Below are 9,708 nucleotides of genomic sequence, written 5' to 3' on the forward strand. Positions count from 1 at the left end.
AATCTGACAAAAGCCTGTTGTGATAGGGCAGCCAACTGATTACAGGAACATAACTAGAAATCTACCACTGGGCAAAACTCTGTTAAGTTTCTGAATAAAGTAGGCATCTCACTCTGGAGGTTTGTTTATTTTAAAGCAGTGAGGCATAGTGGAAAGAGGTCCAGACTTGAAGTCAGAAGTATGTGAATCCTGGCTCCCAGATTTCCCAACTATGTAACAGTAGGCTAACTACTTTAACTCTCTGCGCTCCACTCTCACCATTGGGTGAAACAGAGAAATCATAAAATTCGTGCTACCTTCTTCCCTAGATTGTTGGGAGAAAAGTATTTTCTAAACCTTAGATGAGTGCTAAAGAAATAGGAATTCTCATTACTTGGAAGTATGTAGTGTAAGAGTGGGTCAAAGTTTTATCTTCTAAACTAAAACATAAAAGCTATTCACATATGTTTACAATAACTTAGCTTCATTAAGCCAGTTCGAGCTGGGCCTACATACCCATCAAAACCTTAGAGGATTGAAACATGTCTCTTAAAACAAAAAAGTTTCCATTTCCTGAGATCCCTCCCAGCTCTAAAATTCTGATTCCATTATGTTTCATACTTTGTTTTCATTTGGATATATGCTGTATTTACTTATCTGGGAACACACCTCTCCCACCATCCAGTAGACTATGTTTTTCAAAGGGAGGGAACACTTTGCTTTTGTAATTGTGGACCCAGAGCCTAGCAGTGCTTGGCACATAATATATGCTTATTAAACGGTTGTTGATTGACTGGTACAAGTAGCCCATGCAGGGCTTGGAAGTTCCCCAAAAGAAAGCTACTGACTAGTGAATGAAGAGCACACTTCTCAGGGTCAGTAGCAGGATGGAGTTCAGGAGGAATTTGTACAATTCATTGATTTGTTGAATCAGTCTCATTATTTTATACTGATATCTTGCATACATTTCAGAGATAACTATTAAAAAATATTTCACAAATGCTTGGAATAAATGTCCAATGAAGTAGGGTTAGATTACTCAGATTTTTACTCAGAGTAGGAAATTGGTCCTACAAATGTGTTCGAGTCAAATACGTGGGGGCAGAATGTCAGTTTCTCAGTCCTGGATATATACTACATGACGGGAAAAGATCTTATGACAATACAAAGAGCAATAAGGAAGTTAGCAGAAACATAATAAGCCTTGTAAATGAGTTATTCATAGATGGCAATGGTCATCCTTTATTTTAGGATCACATAATGTCAGAGCAAGAAGATAGTCCAGAGATCCTCTAATCTAGCCCCCTATTTTTATAGAAGAAGAGGCAGCAAGGTGGCTCAGTGGATATAGAACAATGGACTTGGAGTCAGGAGCACCTGTTAATACTTTTGATGTTAAGTAGATTGTGCCCCTGAGAAAACATGAATAAATTCATCAACAAGCATTTATTAAGCAATTGCTATGGGCTAGGAACTGTGGTAAAAACAAAGAAGCAAAAAAAAACAAAACCCAATCCTTGCCCTCAAGTAGCTTACATTTATGATGGAAGAGACAACATGTACGTAACTAGGTAGATACAAGCTATAAACAGAATAAATAGAGGGACAGAGGGGAAGGGACAAGCAGCTGGGGTTGGGGAGGAGAACCACACCTCTCAGTCCCTGACCTATCTTTAAAATGCAGGGCGTAGACTTGATAGTCTCTAAGTTTCTTTCTAGCTTTAAATTTGGAATCTAATAAAACTGAGGCCACTTGTGACTTTAGTTCTAATGATGAGTCAGTTGCAGAGTCAGGATGAAAACCTAGTTCTTTTGTCTCCAAGTCCAGGGTTAGTAAAGACACACAATACACTGGGGTAATGGATTTTTCTTTGCTTTGCTTTGCTGCTTAAAATATACCAGAGATTGCCATTTGAGTAACATAGTGTCCAAATTGAATAATATATTCTCCTAGAATGTTTTTGAAAGAGTTCTCTCTAGTTGTAGAAGTGATTTTTTAGATAATTTCTGATGCTGAAAAGCGATGAGATCAGCAATGGACTCATTTCAGCTTTGAAGAAACCTCTTCTCATTTATGCCTCTGGGCTGGGCAGTCATTAGCCTCCCTCCCTCAGCAGATGTTACTATAACACTTCCCAAGTATGATTAGTGAGTGAAAATGGAAATTCTTGGCTTTATGACCTGAGCCATCTACCAATGAATAACTCCAAACAGCTGCAATGTGGTAGCAGAAAACACCAGTGTGTGTGTGAGAGTGTGTGTGTGTGTGTGTGTGTGTGTGTGTGTGTTCAACATAATAACAATATCATTCAGTTTTCCTTTGAGTTTTTGTAACTAAAGCAGAATTCTGCAGTTTTCATTTTTAGTAAGATGAAGGGCATCTGTGAAGCTTTCATTTTGAGAAGTTTTCACCCAAAAAATTTCTTTTGGGAGGGGCGGGGCACTGAAAACTATTTCTTTCAAGATGGATGTAGATATGTGGTAACCCCTTGTACTTACTCTTTCAGAGCTGGGAAGGTTAACTCTCTGGCTTCTGGTTAGCCGTAAGGGGTTGGAGGTGTCTTTTACCAATACTATGGCTTGAACCCCATTGTTGGTGTATTTTCCCTCCTCAGTGTTAACAACTAGTGATTAGTACCCCAGTTCCTTTTAACCAATATCAAATAGCTTTTACAAAGAGCCATTTATTCCAAAGATACAGTAAGAACAGAAGTACAAATATTTCCTCCAACACCTGGCAGTATACTCTCCCCTATGTGACTGTGTTTCCTGGGGAGAATGGTTTGTCTTAACATTGTTTCTACATAGCATTCAACTTACCAAGTTCACTTCAGAATGTGGCACTGCTGATGGATGGATGAGCCTGCATCTTCCCTAGACTGGGGTCTTTGCTCCTCACACTTTGTCACTTCTGGTAAATCCAGGCTTAGATTACAGCTCCTGCATTTCTGTTACTTCACTCTCCTGACATTTTGAAATGCACAAAGTTGGTCATAATCAATCTTCAATCTGCTTCACCTAACAACAGGAAAAAATATCTTTAACAAAGACGGAAGCAACAACACATGCTCTTGGCTACATGGCCCCTGAGCTCAGGGGATAAAGGCTTGGCGTCTCCCTTTTCACTGAGTGCTTCATCCTTACCCTCTCACTTCATCACTACCAGGTAGTAAGGATGGAGACAGAAGCTCACTTTGGCTTTTCAAATGAACATCTAGGTTATGCTCGGTAACCAATCAAAAAGGATACTCTTCTTGACATAAGCAATCCAGAAACAATATTTGTGTATGTTCAAGTCAATGTGAGGACTCCATAAGGACTGGGCTCACTGGTCAGTCCATCCCATTATGGACTATGGACTCTCTAAATTAATGTGTTCATCTTATATTACATGTAACACATTTTATATTACATGCTCAATGTACATGGTAAAATTCATTTGTATATATAGTAACAGATTGGTTATTTTATCAAGCTTGCTTTCAAAAAGAGATGCATTTTCCTTATAAATGTCTCCCTCACAGGCTTGGGTTTTTTATGTATAAAATGATAGGATTGCATTAAAAAGGGATTCTGGCATTTTCTGTGTTAAACCCTTCTCTATTTATGTATCCATAATACTTTGCAAAGTGCAGAGTCTCAATTTTCTGGGAGTTTTCCAACTTCAGCTTAGACAAGCTGATTAAAACTATTCATTGAAGGCTTACCCTGTGTCCAGAAATGTGCTGAGTTCTGTGGGAGATAAACATAATTTCCTGCCTTCTTTCAAAGAAAGAATAACGGATAAAGGTGAGTGACTAAGAGTAACATCCTTAATAATTGTAGCTTGTAGCTGATATTTACATAGCTCTTTTACAGCATATTTTCCAGAGAGGGAAACTGAGGTACAAACATCTTAAATGACTTCTCATTCTCTATTCAAGCACCATCTTTTACAAAAGCCTTTCTGGATCTCCTCAGCAGCTAATGCCCTTCCCCTCCTCCACCAGAATTTACCTTGTTATCTCCCTCAATAGAATATAAGTTCCTTGAGGGCAGGGAATGTTTCATTTTAATATTTGTTTCCCCAATACCTGCACTACACCTGCTAGTACAGATTAAAGGAAAAATTTGAACCCATATATTCCCAGACTATAGGTCCAACATTCTTTCCACTACTCCTTACTACCCCCACTAGAAGCAATAATTAATGTCAACAAATAAACCAACTGCTAAATTTTTTTTTTAATGTAAATCCCTTAAGAATTGAGAGAAGGGAAAGAAAGATCACTGTGGGTGTGGCAGCCACACAGGAACAAGAGACAAATGAACACACATTTGAAATGTATAGAATTAAATACCATAAGTAAGTGAATGATTCTGTAGATCAACTCCTCAACTCATTTCTGCTAAACAGACATCTTTCTGACCTATGGACATGACATTGTGCTTAGTGTTAAAAAGGATGTAGTGATGAAGACATGAGCTTTCGACCCAGGGTGGGAGAAGGATTTAGATGCTCATAAGATGTGTCCAAACAAAGTACTAGGAGAGTTTACAGGAATGAAGGTTTCCTTTTGACTTGGGGGTGGGATCAAGCAAAGTAGGTTTTACACAACAGGCAGCATTTGGTGTGGGTCCTTGAAGACTGGATACCATTTTGACTGTCAGAGTTGCAGGAATCAGTAATTACATGAACAAGGACAGGTGAAAAAGTATTGGATGTATTCAGAAGTCAGAACTAGACAGCTTTGGCTAGAGCAGTAGTACTCAAACTTTTGATCTCAGGAGCTCTTTATACTTTTAAAAATTATTAGGGACCTCCAAGATCTTTTGTTTATATGGGTTATATATTAGCTACATTAGAAAATGAAACTGATAAATTGTTAATTTCTTTACTAATTCATATTAAAATAATGCTAACTCCACTAAATGTTAACATAAATAACATGTTTTATGAAAAGTAACCATATTTTCCAGAACAAAAAAAAATTCAGCGAGAAGAGTGGCTTCCTTTTACATCTTTGCAAATCTCCTTAATGACTGCCTTAATGGAAGACAGCTGGGTTCTCATATCTGCTTCTGCATTTAATCTGTTGTGATATGTTGTTTTGGTTGAAATAAATGAAGAAAGTCCTGCCTCACCGAGATATGTATTTGAAAAGGAGTTTTTAATAGGCAAATAACCATTTAGTAGTATTATGAAAATAATTGTGAAGTGGACCCTCTGAAAAGGTTTGGGAGACCTCCCAGGGTAGACAGGCCACCCTTTGAGAACCCCTGGGTTAGAGCATAGGATAAGAACTCTTTGTTTTTTATCTTTGTATCCCAAGTAACTAGCAGAATGCCTTGTACATAGTAGGCATTTAATAAGTGTTGACTTATCATTGAATGGAAAAGAGTTAGTCAGTGGCTGGAAATATAGGGCAGTGCCAGCTTTTGGAGGGCAGTAAGTGGCAAGAAGTTTGAACTTTGTACAAAAGGCACCAAGACCACAATTCTAGAGGACCAATGAGGAATCCTGTTGCCTGCTTCCAGACAGAGAGGTGATAGAGTCAAGACACAGTCAATGTGGGAATTTATTTTGCTTGACCATACATATTTTTTATAAGGGTTTGGTTTTTTTTTTTCCTTTTTCTAATGGGAATGGGATTAGTGAAAGGAAGAAAGAATAAAATTATGTTTATTGGAAAAAAATAAATCAGTAGAAACCAAAAATCTTTAAAGGGGGGAGATGACATGATCTCATTTGTGCATCTTGAGGACGAATCTGGTAGCGAGATATATCATAGATTGTAAGGGGGAAGAAACCAAAAGGTGGAGAAACACATTAGGAAATTATTATAATAATATTGTAATATTTCCAGGTAAGAAATAAGAAAGCCTTGAATTACAGTGTATTCTGACTCTGGAAATAATAATGATAACAATATTTTCTGAGATACTTTAAGTTTTACAAAGCAGTAACCTCAAAATTCTCCAGGACAATATAAGCTCCTTGAGGGGAGGGACTCTTGTTTTTGTTTTGTTTTATTTTCTTTCTTCTAATCCACTCTAGTACAGTGCCTTGGGCATAATTGGCTCCTATAAATGCTTATTGAATTGAGTTGAATTGAAACAACCCTGGAAGGTAGGTAGTATAAACCCAAAGTTCCAAATTTAACAGTCCTTAAAGAAGCTTCATCAAATGAGAGAGCAGTCAGAATGGGATTATTTCTTCTATTTTAGCTATCAAGTGTACAATAAAAGGTCAAGTCTGTATATAGACACCAGCAGTTGTTTATCAAAAATATGTGTCAGTAATTCCAGTTCTGGTTATTACTCAGTTTTGTGTCATCATTCCAAGCCTGTCTGACTCACCAACTGTTAGCCACTGCCAGATTTGGGAGCAGGTTGGAGGAAGGATGGAAAAAGGGAGAAACTGAATTCATCCTAAAACACTGCAACTCTAGGGGAAATTGCATCATTTTAGAAAGGCCAATGTTTTCTCATCACTCCTCAGTCTGTTTTCTCAGGTGTGTGCCATGATGAAATGTCTTATGATTTCAGTATATATCCTCTCCTCTTTCTATTCCACACTATCGCTCTGTCTTAGGATTTCAAAAATATACCCATAGGCCACTTACTTCTCTGTCTTGGACTATGTCCTGTCAAACTTGACTGTCAGTAAGTAATACCTTTAGTTTTATAATAGGGTAAGACTCTTCACAAAACACATAGCCAATTGTGTGATGTGGAATGAGGGGTTAGAAATGCAGAATTCCTTCCTTTCCTTTCATTCCATTCATACTGTATGTTAACTTTGTCTCTGAGCTTCAAGAAGATGAGTAGAAACTGTTGAAAAAGAAAGGATTAAAGAGGGATACATCCGAAGAAGCCCTAGGGAAAGGAAAATTCATACAGGAATGGGAAACAGAGGAAGAACCTAAGGAAAGGGAGGATAAAAGGAGTAATTTGGTCATCTTTATTTTCATCGAACCATGGAATTTTAGATAAAGGAAAGGATCTTTGAAATTATCTGGAATCTAGGGATTCTTAAAGTTTTTGTGTCATGAAACCCCTTGATCAGTCTGATGAAACCTGGGGGGCCCTTCTCAAAGTGATGTCTTTAAAAGTTTAAAATAAAAGATATTGAACTGATTACAAAGGAAACCAATTATATTCAAAGACAATTATCAAAATTTTTTAAAAACAAATTAATGGCCCTAGATTAATAAATCCTGATCTAGGTCAACCTTGTGATTTTACAGAGGAGAAAACCAAAATCCTAAAAAAGAATTGCCAAAAGTCTCATGACTGCTTAATGGTAATGAAGACAAAAAACTCAAGTCTCTCAGCACCCAATTCAGTTCTCTTTATGTTGTACTGTTGATGTACCTCTTGTCCTCTTAAAGGAGAGAGCCAGAGACAGAGAAACACAGAGACAGATTTCCATAGGAAAATATGTATACTGTTACATATGTATGTGTATGTATATATAAGCTGTACCCTATATTTCTATGCATTATATATATCTATACATGCTATACATATAATATAGAGTATAGAGAAGGAAGACCCACTTACATAAAAAAATATAAATCTGCTCTCTACGTCCAGGAAAAAAGGCAGTATCATAGGATGAATAAGAGAATCAAAGACCTAGGCTCCAGTCCTGCCTCTGACAGATGCTGCACCTCTGGGTGAATCCTTGAACCCCTTAACATCTATATATATACGTACACATACACATATATATGTGTATATATGTAATATATATGTATATATAACGTATTATATATAGTATGTATATACATTATGTATCATATTGTATAAATTATTCTATATTATATTATTAGGCTACATAATATAGTACACAGCATAGTACACAGACACCACATATGTATGTACTACATTATATCTAGCAATATAATATATGCATAGTACATAGAACAGATTTATATATGCATTCATTTGTGATATGTACTATATTATAAATATATTATGTGTTATATATTGTGTGACATACAACATATACATATGTCATATATCTAGAATAGTGTGTACATGTATACACAATGTGTAATATATATGTGGTATAGCATGTGTATAGTATATAATGTTATACTATGTATACTGTGTTACATATAGCATATCTATAACATACAATGTGTCACATATAGTATGTATAGAAGAGAAGGGTATATATATAGTATATAGTATGGTTATATAATATGTATGTCATATAATGTACATAATATTCCTATAAAATTTATTCCTCTAAGATTATATAGCTTATCGCATTAAAATAGAGCCTTATATGTATGTATTCTATAAATCTATCTATATATATGTAGAAAACCTGAGAGGAAGGAGCTATTATTCTTGTTTTATAGTTAAAGAAACTGAGGCAGACAGAGGTAAAGGTACTTGCTCAGGATCACACAGCAAGTGACTAGGATAGGATCTGAACTCAGGTCTTCCTGAATTCAGGCCCAGCTGTCTATCCACTGTGCCACCTACCTCCCTCACAACTCTTATATTTTTATATTCATATAAAATAAATGCAAGGTAACTTTGAAGGTGAACTCACTGGACTCACTGATGAAGACTATGTTATCTAGGCTAACGTGGTATATAGTCTACAACCCATAAACTACTGCAGTTTGAGCTCCAGGTGTATTTTCCTTATTTTACTTTACAAGACTAAGGCAGGTGGTATAGGGAGTTTCTTACCAAGAAGGACTTCTGAAATTTATTAGTTTTAGAGAGTAGTCTGGATCTCAGGGGTTAAAGTGACTCACCCAGAGGCACAGTACCTGTCAGAGGCAGCACTAGAGCCTGGGTCTTCCTGACACTTATTCACTTGTTGGCTTCCTTTCTGGACATATAGAGCAGACATCTTCCCAATAGAAGTAGGTCTTCCTTCTCCGGTACATGTGGCTATGTTTTTCTACATAGCACTAAACAGCATCCTACGCTTTTTGTTAGATAAGTTTGCACTCCCTAAGTCCATGCTAACTGAAAGCAGAGGGGTGTGCCCCAAATGTGGTGAGTAGCAGAGAAAACTTCTGCCAGCAATGAGTCAGAAAGTAGATAATCCACATATGCACAACCAAGAGACAGCCAAAGTTAAATCTTCCAGCTGATTCCATCCAGCATCGTGACAAAGAGCCAAAGGTAGCATTTCAAACAGCTGTTTAACTTGGTCAGGAGCCAAAGTCTTGATGAGGTAATGTGGCATAGTGGGAAAAGCAGTGGGCTAGAAGTCAAGAAACACAGGTATTATTAGTGCGCACTTTTCCACCAACTAGTTTTTGTTTCAGGCAGTCTGTCTTTTTGATCTCAGAACCCTTTCACACTCTAAAAGTTTACTAAGGACTCCAAAGAACTTTTGTTTGTGAGAGTTAGAGATCTATTAATATTTACCAAACTAGAATATTTATCTATTTAAACATAACAATAATAAATCCATTGTGTTGACGTAAGTAACATATTTTATGAAAATAACTATATTTCCAAAACAAAAATACTAGTTAGAAGAGCGACATTATATTATGTATTTCTGCAAATCTCTTAAACATCTGGCTTAATAGAAGACAGGTGGAATCTCTTCTGCAATCAATCTGTTGTGAGTTGTTTTGGTTAAAGTGTGACGTATATGAAGAAAATCTAGCCTTAGGTATTTGGAAGTGAAGAGTATTTTAATAGGCAAATAACATCATCATATTATTATGAAAATAGTTTTGAAATTGTGGACTCCTTGAAAGT

The 9,708-nt window shown here is 36.5% G+C and overlaps 1 long non-coding RNA gene across 1 annotated transcript; it reads right to left on the reverse strand.

Annotated features, from left to right (window-relative positions):
* Positions 1-2,647: 2,647 nt before the first annotated feature.
* Positions 2,648-9,199, reverse strand: LOC140519968 (uncharacterized). The gene is made up of 2 exons (XR_011972342.1): positions 8,757-9,199; positions 2,648-2,997 (listed from the first exon to the last, which is right to left on the reverse strand). It is a non-coding gene; the product is annotated as an uncharacterized lncRNA (long non-coding RNA).
* Between the last annotated feature and the right edge of the window lie 509 nt (positions 9,200-9,708).

Source organism: Notamacropus eugenii, chromosome 1 (assembly GCF_028372415.1).
Source record: "Notamacropus eugenii isolate mMacEug1 chromosome 1, mMacEug1.pri_v2, whole genome shotgun sequence".
Lineage (NCBI taxonomy): Eukaryota > Metazoa > Chordata > Mammalia > Diprotodontia > Macropodidae > Notamacropus > Notamacropus eugenii.